General features: G+C 44.4%; 1 protein-coding gene across 4 annotated transcripts in view; it reads left to right on the top strand.

Annotated features, from left to right (window-relative positions):
- The first annotated feature begins 6,926 nt into the window (after positions 1-6,926).
- The window catches only part of DLGAP1 (DLG associated protein 1), a 791,650-nt gene continuing 781,143 nt past the window's right edge, over positions 6,927-17,433 (top strand). For all 4 annotated transcript variants that reach the window (XM_042239658.2, XM_027960728.3, XM_027960727.3 and 1 more), the window contains exon 1: positions 6,927-7,198. The gene's annotated coding sequence lies outside the window, so the exon portion shown is untranslated. The remainder of the gene's footprint in view (positions 7,199-17,433) is intronic.

Raw genomic sequence — 17,433 nt, 5'->3', positions numbered from 1 at the left:
ATCCCTGGGTTGGGAAGATTCCACATAGTGTAGGGCAACTAAGCCTGTGTGCCACAACTACTGAGCCCAGGTGCCACAACTACTGAACCTTGTGCACCCTAGAGCCTGTGCTCTGCAACAAGAGAAGCCACTGCGATGAGAAGCCCGCACAGTGCAGCAGAGGAGCCTCCAGTCGCAGCAACTGCAGAAGGTCTGCGCACAGCAGTGAAAACCCAGCGCAGCCAAATATAAATAAATAAACAAAGCAAAAATGTTCACAGAAAACCATTTGAGGATTAAAAGGCCATTTCCCTTCACTGGATTGGCTTTTAAAATGAAAAACTAGACACAATGTCTTCATATGTGTTTCCTCAACTTTTGTTTTTGGCATGCGTTTAGCATGAAAACGAAAGCTTTCCATTTATTAAACCTGACGAGTGATGGGTTTTAAAGTTTGGCTACAGGTTATATTACATCACACATGGGCTCTTCTACCTTATATTAATATATATATATATGGACATCACAAAATATTCTCAAGGCTGTTCAGGTTAATTCAATCCCACAAATATACATTGATTTTCTACTGAGAGGCAATTGCTATGCTAGGTATTGGGGATCCATATAGAAATAGCTCAGTCTCAAAAATACAACCCAAATAACCTGAAAAACTTAATATAAACTCATACAAACCAAGATAATAGTAGGTTCAGTGAGCATGGGCAAGACTTAATCCAACCTGATGATTCAGGCATGAGATCCCCTGAAGCAAGCCTTGAAGGAGAAATAAATACTAGACAGCAAAAGCAGAGAGAGGCATGCAAGACAGAAAGATTAGTATGAGAAAGCTACGGAAATATTCCAGAGCATGTTACATGAATGGCATTATAAGCTGCAATCTGGTTTACTGAAGCATAATGTATAAATCATAAGAGTGAAGGCCAAAGACAGAGATAAAAGCAAGTTTATAGAGAGCCCTGTATATCATGCCAAGGAACTGAACTTTATAAATTTATAAGGCACTAAACCATAGGTGTAACGTTGTCTGAGTCGTATTTTTATAAGATCATTTTGCTGCAATGAAAAGGAGGCAAGACTTGGAGAAAGGAGTTCAGTTCAGTTCAGTCGCTCAGTCGTGAGGGACTCTTTGTGACCCCATGGACTGCAGCACGCCAGGCCTCCCTGTCTATCACCAACTCCCGGAGTCCACCCAAACCCATGTCCATTGAGTCGGTGATGCCATCCAACCATTTCATCCTCTGTTGTCCCCTTCCCTTCCCACCTCAATCTTTCCCAGCATCAGGGTCTTTTCACATGAGTCAGTTTTTCTTATCAGGTGGCTAAAGTATTGGAGTTTCAGCTTCAACATCAGTCCTTCCAATGAATACTCAGGACTGATTTCGTTTAGGATGGATTGGTTGGATCTCCTTGCAGTCTAAGGAACTCTCAAGAGTCTTCTCTGATACCACAGTTCAAAAGCATCAGTTCTTCAGTGCTCAGCTTTCTTCACAGTCCAACTCTCACATCCATACATAACCACTGAAAAAACCATAGCGTTGACTAGATGGACCTTTGTTGGCAAAGTAATGTCTCTGCTTTTTAACATACTGTCTAGTTTGGTCATAGACAACCTAGAGTAAGCATCTTTTAATTTCATGGCTGAAGTTACCATCTGCAGTGATTTTGGAGCCCCCAAAATAAAAGTCTGACACTGTTTCCACTGTTTCCCCATCTATTTGCCATGGGACCAGATGCCATAATCTTAGTTTTCTGAATGTTGAGCTTTAAGCCAACTTTTTCACTCTCCTCTTTCACCTTCATCAAGAGGCTCTTTAGTTCTTAACTTTCTGCCATAAGGGTGGTGTCATCTGCATAGGAGAGAAGACGATAAAAGCCAGGGTGAGATGACCAAGTCTTATAGAGATATATAATATACAAAGAGAGTATATAATAGAAATGGAAATTTAGGAGGGATTCCAAGATGAGTTCAAATGGGGGACTTCCCTGGTGGTCCAGGGGTTACGAATCTACCTTGCAATGCAAGGGACACGGACTTAATTTCTGATCAGGGAACTAAGGTCCCATGTGCCACAGGGCAAGTAAGGGCTGCGTACCACAGTTTACTGAGCACTCTGGAGCCCGAATGATGCAACAAAGATCATCTCTGCAAGCTGCAACTGAGACCCAAAATGTGCTAAGTTGCATCAGTCATGTCTGACTCTGCAGCCCTATGGACTGTAGCCCGCCAGGCTCCTTCATCCATGGGATTCTCCAGGCAAGAATATTGGAGTAGGTAGCCATTTCCTCCTCCAGGGGATCTTTCCCACTCAGGGATTAAGCCTGAGTTTCTTGTGTCTTTTGCATTGGCAGATGCGATCTTTACTATGAGCATCATCTGGGAAGCCTAACATAGCTAAATAAAAAAAGTTTTTAAGAGACAGACTTTTTTTTTTTTTTAAAAAAAAGAGGTAAGTTCAGATGGTAGGAGAAGTTAATAGTGTTGGGTGATGAATTAGGTGATTGGTGCATGTGTAAGTCTAGAATAACTCACAGATTTCTGGTGTTGATAACTTGGTATAAGATGCCATGAGTCCATAGAGGATAACAGGTAAAGGAATGAAAGTCTGGATAGAAAGAGCAGAGAATGATGAGATTAATTTGGACCTGGGTGCCAGTGAAAATTGCAAGTGAACGTGTCCAGCAGGTCTTTGGATGGTCAAGTATGAAACCCAGCTGAGAGGTCAAGGCTGAAGATACAGATACGGAATCACCATTTAAATATTACTTAAAATCATGAGACTCAGCGAGAACGCTTTGTTAATGTAGAAGAAAACTCATATGTGTTTCACACTTTACTGTTCATGTTGCCCTTCGAGTTTTTCTTATTTCCTTTTAATGGGATTTTACCTGTTTGACCACGTGGTGGTCTAGGGGGATGCCACCATATTGATTTAACCATAGCAATGGAAGCTCCTGAATAGGAACCCTGTCTGTCTGTGGTTTCTAATTTCCTGCTCTTGCCAGCTTATTGCTGACTTAGCCTCCTTTGAGCTATCTTCTTCAGAAGTAGCTATACCTTTCTGTGTTTCTTCTACAGTAAATGCTTTCACGCCACCTGCTAACAACATGTGCTCTGGGAAGGATGTTGGATTAGTTGTTTCCTCCAGTTGCTGTTATAGAAACTTGGTGGTTTAAAGCAACATGAATTTATTATCTTTCAGTCCTGGAAATCAGAAATCGGAAATCGATTTAGGATAAAATCGATATGTTAGCAGCCTGGCATGAGTTCTGGAGCCTCTAGGAGAGACTCTTTCACTTTTCTTGCTTCTGTATCCCTTTGCACATGACCTCCTTACTCTGTCTTCAAAATGCATTTCTCCAACCTCTGCTTCCATTATCCCCTCTGTTTCTTCTGCCTTTGACTTTCTTGTTTTCCTCTTGTAAGAGCTTTTTTGATTGTATTGTGCCTACTGAGGTAATCTGGGATAAACGTCCCATCTCAAAACCCTTTACTTAATCACATCTGCAAATTTCCATGTAAGATAACATTCATTGGCTCCAGGTATTAGGATGTGGACACCTTTCCAGGGCCACTATAATACAGCTACTATACTATCCTTGACAAGAAATGAACATAGCTGCTCACCCTGGGTTCCAGTAGTAGTTCTTATAATAGTTCCTATGCTTCAGACATTAAGGACTCTGCCTGCAACGGTTCGATCCCTGGGTGGAGAAGATTTCCTGAAGGAGGAAATGGCAACCCACTCCAGTATTCTTGCTTGGAAAATCCCATGGACAGGGGAGCCTGGAGGGCTATAGTCCATGGAGTCACAAAGAGTTAGACACCACTGAATGACTAACACTTTCATGCTTCTATTAGGCTTCCCAGGTGGCTCAGTGGTAAAGAATCTGCCTATCAAGCAGGAGAACGGATTCAATCCCTGGGTTGGAAAGCTCCCCTGGAGAAGGAAATGGCAACCCACTCCAGCATTCTTGCCTGAGAAATCCCATGGACGCACAGCCTGGCGGGCTATAGTCCATGAGGTTGCAAAGAGTCAGGCTTGTCTGGCAACTAAAACAACAACAACAATGAATGCTTATATTAATAAGGTAATTGGCCATACATGAAATATTAAGTAGCATTCTTTAACTGAAACAAACTTTCAGTTTTACTTGTACAACATCATTGCTTATATCCAAATAACTAAGCATTACAGGGTAAATTTCACAGCCAGACAATGTAACAGACATTGATCTTTTTTCAGCCTCAGCATCAAATTCTCCTTCTTAAAAGTTCCCGTAAATTGTTTTGAGGAATTACTATCTCCAATCATATGTATTTTTGGAAACACAAAAAATCCAGGTACCTGCCTTTCATTCTGGAAATCAAAGAACCAAATGTTTCCTACCCCTCTTTCTATCTTTCCTTGACAAGGCTATCCTTGACAAGGTCCAGTCAAGGAGTTGTGCCTCATCTAAGTTTGACTAGTCAAATGCTCTGCTCTGTTACTTGAATCTTGCTCCAGTAATGTGAGGTTCAAAATAGTAGTTGCATTTACTGACTGTAAACTGTAAATTTCATTGACTGCAACACTAAACAAAACTGCTCTTTCTAACTTCCTGCTGCTGCTGCTGCTGCTGCTGCTGCTAAGTCGCTTCAGTTGTGTTAAACTCTGTGCGACCCCATAGACGGGAGCCCACCAGGCTCCCCTGTCCCTGGGATTCTCCAGGCAAGAACATTGGAGTGGGTTGCCATTTCCTTCTCCAGTGCATGAAAGTGAAAAGTGAAAGTGAAGTCACGACCCCATGGACTGCAGCCCACCAGGCTCCTCCATCTATGGGATTTTCCAGGCAAGAGTACTGGAGTGGGTTGCCATTACCTTCTCCATTCTAACTTCCTAGAGCTACAATATTGCCTCAAACTCTGCCTGTTTCAAGACTGCAAAGTTTTCAATATCTTTCCAATAAATACTTTTCAATAAATACTCTTCAGTTGCCAAGTTAGGTTTCTGTCACTTACAATCAGTAAGCCCTAACAAGAGCAGGGTTATATAAATATTGTTGTTACCTGGTTGAATCTACCATAAGAATTTTGTAGGGAAATTGATTTTCTGCTCAAGCAAATTTATTCACTAAAGTCACATAATTTGATTTAGGGCCTGACAGTTATAGTGGTCTTCTTACTTATGTGACCACATTAAAAATTCTATGGATTAAACATACTTACGAATCTGGGAATGCAAGGTAGTTGCTCTCTAGATTATGAAGGCTATTTTTCCTATGTCAGTATTTGGCCTTTTCATGGCGTCTTGGTGATGGATAGGGAGGCCTGGCATGCAGCATCCATGGGGTCGCAAAGAGTCAGACATGACTGAGCGACTGAACTGAACTGAGTGGAGTCTTATTTGAAAAACCAATGCTCCTACATAGTAGGAATTGGCTGGCAATATCCTTTGGAGCTTTGTTAAAGCATTATAATCACGGTACTACTATTCTGAGGATTTACCTCCATTTCTTTGAGTGTTTAGTGGTTTAAAGATTTTTTTCCCCCCTCTTTAATGGAAAATCACTCAGTGAAATTGCGAAAAAGTGACTATTTATCTGAGTCATATTTTTATGGAAACTGTTTTTCACGTCTCTGCATTTTTAGAAGTGTTTTCTTTAAAAAGGATATTCTATTAATATTTATAATTAGATATCACACAAAGCAGATGCTAAATCTTATGCTATAAGTTTATGGGTACAATTACATAAAGAAGATTATATACTCTCTGGCATAACGTTCTCTCTGGCAGCCGTAGAACAAAGGACAGACCTTCTCCGTGAAGTCGCCCGTTCTTTATTGAGGGAGACCGGAAGACTGTGATTAACCACTATTTTAACTCTTATCACCCAGAACCTAGTACTTAAGTGGGTTGCGCAGGAGCTCGATAAACAATTGATTGACTCCATTCTCTCTTTGACCCAAATTTCACCTATTCACAGAATATTTATTTCTATTCTTACTTAGAAGCCTTAAGGATTTTTTTTTACTTTCAGAGCTCGTGGACTTGTGGTCCTCAGCCTATGCGAATGGGCGTGGCTCCCAAAAGCAGTTGAGATGGAGAGCTGAGCGTTTACTGAGGTCAGAGGACAGGAAGAAAAGGAATTCATTTCCCTATTATTTTTGGTTTTCTCTAAATACCTAGAGAAACCGGTAGAATATATATTGTGTAATCTAATCCACAATCCCCTCCCCCTGCTGCCCCCAAGAGCCTTCAGATTGTACAGTTGTACAATGGCCTTCAGTTGTACAGATGGGGAAACTGAGGCTCTGAGGAATAACTGTTTGGAAGTAAGGGCATGGGGTGTGAGCAGGCGGTCCTGGTGAGTCTAGACTAGGTCCACAACCCGGGCTCCTCCCTGGCGATTGCGTTTTCAAAAATTCTACTAGGGACCCCGAGGATGGAGAGAAAAGGGCAAACCCTTTACCCGCCTACGTGTTCTCCTGTGACAGAAAGTGTGGAGCGCTCCTGGTAAGATTAGGGGACCAGAGCTGGCAGGTGAGGCGGGGCAGGTTCCATTCTCCGCGGATGCAGCGCCGGGGAACGCACGGGGCACGCCCACCAACGCGCGGCCGCCTCCCGGTTCCTTCGCTGGGATGCGGGGCTGGCCTCTGCGTCCCGTGTGAGCGCACTTGCCGCCCGGAGGCGGAGCGGGCATCACCCGCAGGACGCCGGGCGCCTCCCCGCGGCCCAGGCGCACGTGCCGGGCCGCGGCCAGGGCTGGTGGCCGCACCGTAGTAGCCGGGGCGGGTGGGAGCGCGGGCTCCGGGCCTCGGCCGTCACTCGCCCGCCGGCTCCGGCGGTTGGGCGGAGGAAGCGCGGGACTCCTCCTCCCCACCGTATTAACATGCACCCAGGGGCGGGTGACCAGCCCAGCCTCGCCGCCCCAGCCCACCGCGTCCCGCCACTGAGCCTCCGCGCCAGAGGCGAGCGCTGCGCTCCGGGCGCCGCAATCCCGAGGACCCGGCCTCTCCGACACCTCCGGCCCCGGGGAATCGGCGGCATCCGCAGCGGGAGCGGTCGCAGCCGCCTCGGCTTCTCTCTCGAGTCCTTCGCCTCGCGTCGCTAAGAGCCTGTCCCGGCCACGGGGACACCTCTTTCGTCCTGCCTCCGAAGCTCGCGGGAACCGACGGACGGCCGCGGCGACCGAGGGCCGGACTGCGGGCAGCGGCAAGGTAACGCCGGGCTGCGCCGGGGGCTGGGGCGTGCGCTCGCGGAGAGGGCCACGGGAGCCCGGGCCGCCGCCACCGCCGAGTTCCCAGTGGCTTTTCCCAGCCGCGCGGTCGCCGCTGCTCTTGCCAGTGGAGGAACTCCGGGCTGGGCTCCCCGGACCGCTAGCCGGCTTCTCCTACCCCTTCCGCCGCCTAGGGCGCACTTCTGCGACCCCCGGAGACCCGGGGGCCGGCGCGCCCCTCTCCGGGTGTGCGGTCCTCGCGGCTAAACGCTCCCCAACGCCGCCCCCGGGCCGGGGCGCGGACGGATTTCTAATTGCGACAGGGTCCCAGAGGGGGAGGGGAGCTGAACGGCAGTCCCCGGCACGTCCACCGGCCGCTTTCCCACCCCCCGCCCCCAGCCCCCTGCACCTTGCCGGGGAGGAGGGGGCCGCTCGCTGCAGGGCATTTCTCCACCGGCTCCCGAGTCGTGGGCGAAGCAAGTTGTTGCACTTGTTTTCTGGGTGACATTTTGGCTTTGGGAGTGGAGACAGCCCCCTCCTCTGTGTGAGTGTGTGTGTGTGTGTGTGTGTGTGTGTGTGTGTGTGTGTGTGTGTGCGCGCGCGCGCGCTTGCTCAAGCAAGAAAGAGAAAGCCAGAGAAGAAGAGACACAAAGAGAGAGAGGCACACAGGGAGAGACAGAGATTCAGATAGACACACGGAGAAGCGCGGTCCTAGGGAGCGATCGCTGGAAAGTCGCCCCCTGCCCGCGGCCGAGGCCGAGGCCAATTCCTGGCCAGTCGCGGCGCGGCGGGTGTTCAGGGAACTGAACGAGCCCGAATGAGCCGGGACCAGGCAGGGACCCCTCCTCCGGGCCCGGAGGGATAAAAATTGCGCTTTCCTGGAGGGGCCGCCGCAGCTGCGGGGGTTAGACCTCGGGGCTCGGGGGCGCGAAGATGGAAATTCAGCCCGCAGGGCTGAGATGCTGCGCGCCTAGCCTAGTGCGGTGGCCACGGGAGGTGGTGGGAAGGGGCGGCTCAGGTGCCCGCGACAGTGTCTGTGCCGGCGCTGTTCCCGCCCCGCGCTCCGGGGCTCGCCTCTCCTCCTGGTCAGGAGGCTGCGGAATTTTCTGTCGGTTAGGGGAAGGAGTTTGAGGCGGGGAGAAGGCCGGGACAGCCCCCCGACCATCCCTTGCCCCTCGCCACCGAGGGTGAGAGGTTATCTCTTTTCTGGACTCTGGCGAGACTGTCGCCTCCTGACACCGTGAGCTGGTTCTGTTCTTGAGAGATCACTGCTCTCTGTCTCCCCCACCCCCCACCCCCCAGCATAACGCGTGAAGTTATGGAATTACAGTGATGAAAGGTGTATAATAAAAGTAACAATTGAAGACGGAGCTTTAGCTTTTATGGTCTTCGCAGATGGCTTTGTAAAGTGATGATGGATCAGTCTGGCTTTTAGTCAGACCCTGGGATGAGGAATGTTCAGAGCCAGGAAAGCAAAATTAGGAATAAATGCAAACATTTTGCAAATTGTTATCTTTAAAAAACAAGCAAACAAACCAGGAGGGAGCTAACTGCCTTTTTTCTGTTATTTATAGCCGAATTTCCGCTTCAGGGAGCAGCTTTCTATTGGCCTATGGAATTTTGCATGTATAGCGGCAGTCTTTATCCCAACTTGAACGGAAATGAAAGGAAGGCAAGAGATGTTACAAGTATCCTGATTTATCTAATGTCAAAGGATAAAGTTTTGCTTACATTTAAAAAAAGGAAATCCAAAGTCATGAAGAAATATCGAATATCTTGCAAAACATATGAAGTTTAAACGATTAGTTGACAGAAGCTACCCTTGGTTCAGAAAATTCATATTCTTGCATGAAACAGGAAAGTTCGTACAAGTCTAGTATCAATGGCCTTGTTAATAATTTCCTTTGGATGTATTAGTTCAGTTTAAAGTTGCTGCAGTAAAGTCACTGCCTTGAAATATTCCTAGTTCTAGATCTAAAATTCCATGACTGTTAAAAAAAAATGACTCACTTAAGAGAAACTATTAGCTACTTTATATGAGAAGAGAGTTGAGTGCCTTCAAATACAAGCTATTTCAAAAATTACATCTGTCTGTTTCCCTGTACATTTCTATCTAAGGCTAGTTTGCCAAATAAAATATTTGGTCTCAAAAATTATAGATGATATAAATACTGGCAAAATGAACTGGTAAACAGATTCTTTAAAAAATTATGGAGTAATTTTCTGACAACTCTTCAAATCACACACTAGCAATTGTGCTTTGAGGGGAATAATACTTGAGTATTCCTTGTGGGGAATTTTCTTGGTTTAGCATCTGTAATTTTTCCTTCAGTATAAACTTGGTTTCGCCAGGACTAAAACCTTGAAATGAGTGATTATTGAAATCAAGACCACCTTCTCAAAATATCATATGGCTCATACAGAGGAATAGACTAAACTGTCAGTTGTCCTACTTTCTAAGTCTGTCTAAGCTTAAGTATTTTATTGAATCAGATTTGGAAATACAAATTGCATGCTCTTTGATGTAATTCTGTTAGGTATGTATGCCTTTGTTCCATATAGCTATCTAGATTGATTAATTTTTAAGTATAAATTCAAAGTTGTGAAGAAGGGAAATGGAGTTTTACTAAGTACTCCTTTAGAGATGTGTAGCCTAGTAATAATAGTTCCTGCTACAACTCAGTTGAGACAAGTAACATATTCTTTGCATAGCAACTTCTGAAAACAGGGTTCAGCATTCTGACTTTAATTTCATGTACTATTTCAGATTCAGAAAGAATAATAAAATGCCATCTAAATGTGTGTTTTCATAGTGAGTTTTCTATGACGGAGTCAAATTCACATGATGGTGTCTTCTGGATTATTCCCACAAATTGTTCTACCTTTAATCAGAGCAACTCTGCTCCATGCAGAAGAATCTGTCTCTTTTTAGGAGGCATTCCACTGGAAAACTGTCATGAAGATTTCATCTCTATAGAAACCACGCTTGCCTTTCCTGGGTTAATTTAAGGAAATGTAGTTGTAAGTTCTTTTGTTTCTTTTTCTCCTTTACCCAGTTAAAGGAGCATCTTTAAAGGACTTTGGAAAAATCAAAACCCTTGTCTCCAATCCTCGACTCCCACACTTACAGTCTATGCCTTATTGTCTATGAGATGCTGTTTTCTTTGTACATTTTTATTTTATAGAAACACAATCACAAGACCATTTTCTAGAATTCTAAAAATTTTGTGTTACTGATACACTTGAAGGTTCAAGGGCACCCCATCACATTTTGTGTTGTCTCTTATTTCCAGAAGATTCTTGGGGTTTATAATCCTTCATTTTCAAAGAAAGGAATAATTTCTTCTTTGACCTTCTTCCTTTTTTTTTTTTTTTAATCACAGGGAATGTTTAGCCTGCTTCCTGTTACTGCCCAATGAAGGTGACTTTCACTGTGTGGTCTCTCAGGAATTGTCAAAGATGGGGTTTCTAGGAAGGTCTAAACTGTTCTAGCACAGGGGAGGATTTAGAACTGTCAGTCTTCCACTTTATTAAACACCCACTGATAACTCATTGTTTGAAATACCAGCTACCAGTTCCTTTTCTAACACATACCTCTTTGGCTTATGCAAAATGTATATTTGCTCTATGTAATATACCATTGATGCATACAGCATATGTGTGTGTTTGTGTCTGTGTGTGTATACACTCAGTTGCTTCAGTTGTGTCCAACTCTTTGTGACCCTATGGACCATAGCCTGCTAGGTTCTTCTCTTCATGGAATGCTCCGGGCAAGAATACTGGAGGGGGTTGCCACGCCCTTCTCCAGGAGATCTTCCCAATCCAGGGATCAAACCCGTGTCTCTTTCGTCTCCTGCATTGGCAGGCAGATTCTTTACCACTGTACCGCCTGGGAAGCCCTGATATATATATATATGTCCAGCTGTTTGCGACCCCACGGACTGCAGCACACCAGGCTTCCTTGTCCTTTACTACCTCCCAGAGTTTGCTCAAATTCATGTCACATTGAGTCGGTGATGCCACCCAACCATCTCATCCTCTGTTGCCCCTTTCTCCTCCTGCCCGATATAATTTCCTACTTCTTTATTTTCTTTTGGTAACCCTGAAAAGGAAAACATGTGGTGGAGGACAGAAAAGAAATGGATTTTGGTTATAAGGTGGTTAAACATGGTGAATGGCTTTTCTTTGAGGACTTTTCTTCCCCTCTGTGATTGTGCAGAGGTTGGTGTTGCATATGAAATACGCTGACCCAGAAATGTTACATCTTTCACTCTGGACCGTGGTAGGGCCAGACAGCTGGTGTACCAATGAAAAGCTGGAGATATTCTCTGCTTCTGTTGACCTAAGGTTTTTCCTGGATGGTGTTTATTGTTTTCTCCTTCCTGCGGGAGGTAGTGTACTGGGTAGCGAGTGACAGCCCATGTCGGGGCCCAGCTTGCACCCAGGAAGCTGGAAGCCCTCTGGATTATGTAGCCACAGATTTTTGGCTCAGATTCTTGGGCCTTTTTTTTCCTCTTGAGCACTGTGTAGTGGGGTCATCATTGTCCTGTTAGGGGTTGCTGTGAACTAGGTGTCGCTGCCCTGGATCTCCTTTGAAGATGCACACCATCCCTTCTCCTGGGATTTGCCTGACACTGAACTGTTCATTTACACATTCACATATCATAGTTTGCTCCTCTGTCATCATGGACAATTTCTATATCTTCTCCTAACATTTCTTGTTGAATTTGTAAGCAGCAGCCTAAAAAGCCAGTGTGAAGAGTGTGGTTTGGCAGTGTATGAGCTGCCTGATCCCACGTGGATATCCTTGCATTCAGCAGAGCGGTGGTCTCGTTGGAGCCATGGATGAGCAATGAGGAGAGAAGGGTTTGTGCTGGGACCTGACTGTCTCTCCACTCGTGCACCCCCATCTGCACCGGGAGGGCTCAGGGGCATTTCAGTGGCTCCATCAGGCAGCTTGTGGGAAGGTCTCTCCCTCTCTGGGCACATTTCCAGCTCTGCCACTTCATTTTACTCCCTGACACGGTTTTGGCTAATTTGGAAACATCTGCTAGAGTAACTTCCCTTTTAATTTTACTACTGGAGAATGTTTATGCATATCTGATAGGGGGACTGTCATTAACCCTCACTCTAACCTGCAGATTACAACCCGTGCCTTGGGCATCCTTGCTTTTTGGGTTTCAATTTCAGTGGAAACTCAGTGTGATGTCTATTTCTGGACTAGAAATTTCCCTGGTAGATATCGCAGAGATTTCCTTGCAAAACACATGCTGCCATTGGAGGGGAAGATGGCATTTTGATCTTGTCTCAGACTTTGCAAACAGCTCTTCTTTGATATGATTCATCAGACTACTCTAGCAAGAAGGCAGGGCACAGTCACTCTGCTCGAAGCTCTTTTCACAGACATTGAGGCAGAAGCCAAGTCACCTTTTCAGTGTTGCAAACTGGGATGAGCTTTCCCATTTGGAGCCGGGAAACCGCAGTAGGGGAACCCTGAAGCACTGATGCATTTAGAAGTTTTCTGTGTGAACTCCCTGGAACGTGTTTCTTATTTTTATTTCCTTTCCCTAGACTTCAGCTGAGAAGTCATTGAATCAATGAAGCCCTCCAGCTGCAGGCAGCTTCAGTGCTTGATACTTTTTATTATGGTCCTTTTATAGTAAATAATGATGCCTTGTCTTTTGTGATTATCTGATCGACTATCTTCCTCACTGAGCTGTGCATTTCATGAAATCCAAGATAAGAATTGCCCATTCGTGAAATATCACTGATGCCTAGCACAGCACCTTGAAACTTAGTAAGTGGTCCGTAGACATTGGTTGAGTGAATAAATGAATGAATAAAGAGTGAATGTAAGTCTGTATTCCAATGGTGTAAGGACCATAGCTCCAAGGATAGTATTACATGACTTTTGTATGGCCCTCCTTGCAATCTCAAACTGCACTCTTTGGTCCTAAGTTTACTGTGATTATACCTGGTGTCCTGGTCACCAAAGGGAGTTTCCGAAGTAAGATAAAGGTTAGAAGGACAAAGTAATACAAAACAATGCCTGCTCCCCACCCCGCCCCCCCCCCCAAAAAAAACCCTCCTCTCCTCCTTCTTTATCCTCCTTCTTACTTGAAACAAAACATTTGAATAGCTTAACCCCTCCCCACCCCCCACCCCCCACTCCGCAGTGCCTTTTTTGAATTCCACCCCTGCCCTTTGATTCTAAGCACAAGCTCTTTTCCCTCTCCTTACCCCACGGGATCGAATATTCCTTCTTATATCTCCACTAAGTCAGATGCATATTTATATTCCATTTTTCAATTGATGTGCTTGCCAATCTCTGTGAGACCTTATGATAACAGGGCTAGCAGAGGGCTTGCAGTAGAAGGGATGCAAATGTTCATTGAGGACTGAAAAGTTGAATCAGATCACAGGGATGAGAGGTAGGAAGTGGGAGGGGGCAGAAGTGGTTACAACTGACTTTCTTGCTGATATCTGTAGAGGGACTTACTTAGTACCTATGGGAGGAGGGTTCTCGATCACAGGGGATGTTGGAATCTACCCTTTTAAATTGTATGGGTTCACAGCCTTCTTGGTATTTTCATGATTGATAGTAGTTTCTGGCCACGCATGTAGTATATTTGATCTACACTATAAGATATTGGAATGATGGAGGGTGTGGACCAACAGCACAAATATGCTAATCTGCTCTTGGTAACCTGCTTTAGATGTTACACCACTGTTCAGCGTTAAAGATCTGTGAAGACATGTAAGACTCAGCAGGGACGTGACCCATGGTTTTATAATATGCATCATCATTTTTCTAGATTTGCATTTACTTGATCGATAATATAAAATATTCTACTTTGATGCTAAGGATCCCAAGAGATTTAGATGATCGATGGCAGATGTAGGATGTAGCCTTTCTAAGGACAGGCAAACAAGCAGATGAAATTCTATGATCTTCCTTGTATTCATGAAGGTGGAGACTGTTGAAGTGCAAAATATAGTTCAAATCCTTGGGCAGCTGAAAGTCGAACCCAAAGGAGTGGGATTGTTTTTAGAATGCTTCCTAAAGAGGAAGGTCTTAAGCTGGACGTTCCTAGATGGTAGGAGTTAAGTAGGAGGAAAGGATGAGGCAAAACTGTGACAAAGACTTGGAGATGCAAGCCAACTTGGCAGATCCCTGGCAGGGAGATGGTCTGCTACGCCAGCTTATCTAGTGTTTTTACTGAGGCCTGGAGGTGAATTTGATTGAAAAGAATAGAGATGCACTCTGTAGGGTGTTACTGACTATACAGGAATGTTCAGGGTTGATAGGAACACTGAAGGACTCTGTATAGACAGTGACATGAAGAAGTGGCCTCTGGGATGGATGGAAATAGATCAGTTTGCTACCAGGTTGGGGCAGAGGGATGTGTTAGGGGGCTGTTGTGCTAATTCAGGCATAAAGGATGAGCCCCAGGTCTAGGGAAGTCAGAAAGGGAGAAAAGAAGGCATGAAAAATTTGAAAGTTTTCAAGTGATATTTGACTCTCTTCTTTCTCTGTTGCTATATACCTGTGCCTCAAACTATTGTTCACTTCTTTATTAATTGAGAATTATTGTGAAATGTTTCAGCAACAACAAAAAATTAAACATTACAATAAACACTGATATATCCAATCACTGCAGACACTGCTGATACTCTCAGAGTCTCTCCAAGCCTGTCTCCCCTCAGTGGTACCCTGTACACTGAATTCTGTGTTTATCATTACCACGCATTTCCTCATGCTTTCCTAGGTATGTGTGTACCTACAAGTACAGTCTTCTTTGCTGTTTTAAAACTCTGTCTGCATAGAAACACCATGCTCTTTGTGGCTTTGTGGTCTTTACTCAACTTTGATTGATTAGTATTTTGTTGATATGTGTGCATACTTGCACGCTAAGTTGCTTCAGTCAGTCCCAACTCTTTGCAACCCATTGGGTGGTAGCCCATTGGGCTCCTCTGTCCCTGGGATTTCCCAGACAAGAATACTGGAGTGGGTTGCCATGTCCTCCTCCAGGGGATCTTCTCCACCCAGGGATCTAACCCATGTCTTTTGTGTCTCCTGCATGGGCAGATGGATTCTTTACTACTAGGGCCACCTCGGAAGCCTACTGATATGAGTAGGTATTACTTATTCATTTTTTTACCACCTTGTGATATTCCATTATGTAGTAAATAGTGAATAACATATCAGTTTTCTGTTGATGGACATATTGGATATCTTCCACCAAGGCTGCTATGCAGGTTCGTACACGCATCTTCCTGTGCTAACAAAGGAGCCTTTTTTTAGGGTGTCTTCTTAGGAGAATCGCCACAGAGTGGATTTGTACCATCCCATTTAGAAGATGATGCCAAATTACCAAAAAGGGTTTTACCTGTTGAAAAACCCTATCAAAAGTGTTTTATCCTCCCACCCAGCCATCTATAAGGAGCTCCTTTTTTTTCGCTATAGCATTGTCAGCACTTGATAATGTATGTTATTTTTGCCAGTCTTTGGGATATGAAATTGTACCTCCTTGTAGTTTTAATGTGCAGTTAATGACTGTTTAATGGCTGACTGCTAATAATGTTGACCATTTTTTCCATGTCTTAACATTCAGATTTCTTTGCAATGCATAAGCATACATATTGTTCACTTTCCCACTGTTAAAAAAAAATTCATAGACTTGTAAGAGTTATTCATGTATTTTGGATACCAGATTCATTTTTTTTTTTAAATTTTCTGTAATTTCATTCTAGAAATGAAAGGAAGCTCGTTTCAATGGGCTTCTCCCAACTAGTGGCTTGTCTTTTCATTTTTAGAATGTGTTTGGGTGAAAAGATTCTTTTAAAAATTTAAACGATACGCATTGATTGAAGATTGATTCTTCTCTTTATTTTGTGGATACCTTGTTTAAGAAATCTTTTTGGCAATTCTAGGTGCTAAAGGTGTCACCATTTTCTATCTCAGAGACTATTAAAGTTTTATTTTCACATTTAATTTTCAAGACTTTCTTATCAAAGATTATTTTATAAAGGCCATAATCACTTTCCAAATTTGGGTACAGCATGTAACTTCTCTTGGTCTGACTTTCTCCCTCATGAAGTTGGACTTTGAGGCAGGTGTACTGTGTGACTTCTGCTCCTGGTCCTCTGCTTCGAGACTTCCTCATGTTCTGTTGGGGGTGCTCAGAAGTCTCCTAATGGAACCTCTTGCCTAAAGGATCCCCTTCTTCTAATTCAGCTTGCGTACAGATTTACTTTTCTAAAGACCTATCGAAGTCATTGTGAGACTCCTCCAGTTCTGACCTTGAGAACTTGAGAGCTGCAATCATGACCTGAATCTCCCATCAGAGCACAGACCTGGATCATGGGTGGCTGGTCCTCAGATATGTGAGTGGGACAAATCCATGAAAGCACAGCTGGCTCCCTTCATGACTCAGCTCCATTTCTTTTCCTTAATATTTTTATTGAAATGTAGTTGACTTTTTAAAAATTACAATATGTGTGCTCAGTCATGTCTGACTGTTTGCCACTCTGGGAACTGTAGCCTGCCGGGCTCTTCTGTCCGTGGAATTTTCCAGGCAAGAATACTGGAGTGGGTTGCCATTTCTTATGCCAGGGGATCTTCCTGACCCAGGGATCGAACCCATGTCTCTTGCATCTCCTGCATCTTTACCACTGTGCTACCTGGGAAGCCCAAAATTGATTTATAGTGTGTTAATTTCAGGTGCACAGCAAAGTGATTCAGTTATATATGTATGTATATATATTATTTTTTAGATTCTTTTCTATTATGGGTTATTATAAGATATTAAGTATAGTTCCCTGTCCTTGTTTATATGCTTTATATACAGTAGTGTGTATATGTTAATCCCAAACTCCTAATTTACACACCCTCCACCCTCCCCCTAACATTTTTAAGTTAGTTCCTAACATCAAACCTCTCCTCTACCACGACCACCACTGCTTGTCAGGACTGTGCTATTCTGGCCCCTCTCTCCTCTTCCTTTGTTTCTTTTTCCTTCCTGTATTTAATTTCTGTTGAGTTGACAGAATCAGCAGCAGCCCGTTCTCTAGAGCTGGGACAAGAGGACTCTGGGATCATCTCTTTGCTTCGTGTTCTTCTGTACAGTTTGAGGGTTCTACCATGAGCAAGACTTTCTTGTAAAACCATGGTTTCAAAGTTTCCTCTATCCTTCAAGGCCCAGGCTAATCATAGCTCTCTCATGAAGTGTTTTA

Source organism: Ovis aries, chromosome 23, assembly GCF_016772045.2.
Source record: "Ovis aries strain OAR_USU_Benz2616 breed Rambouillet chromosome 23, ARS-UI_Ramb_v3.0, whole genome shotgun sequence".
NCBI classification, from domain to species: Eukaryota; Metazoa; Chordata; class Mammalia; order Artiodactyla; family Bovidae; genus Ovis; species Ovis aries.
The sequence above is the reverse complement of the archived record's forward strand: the minus strand, read 5'-3'. Positions and strand labels throughout refer to the sequence as shown.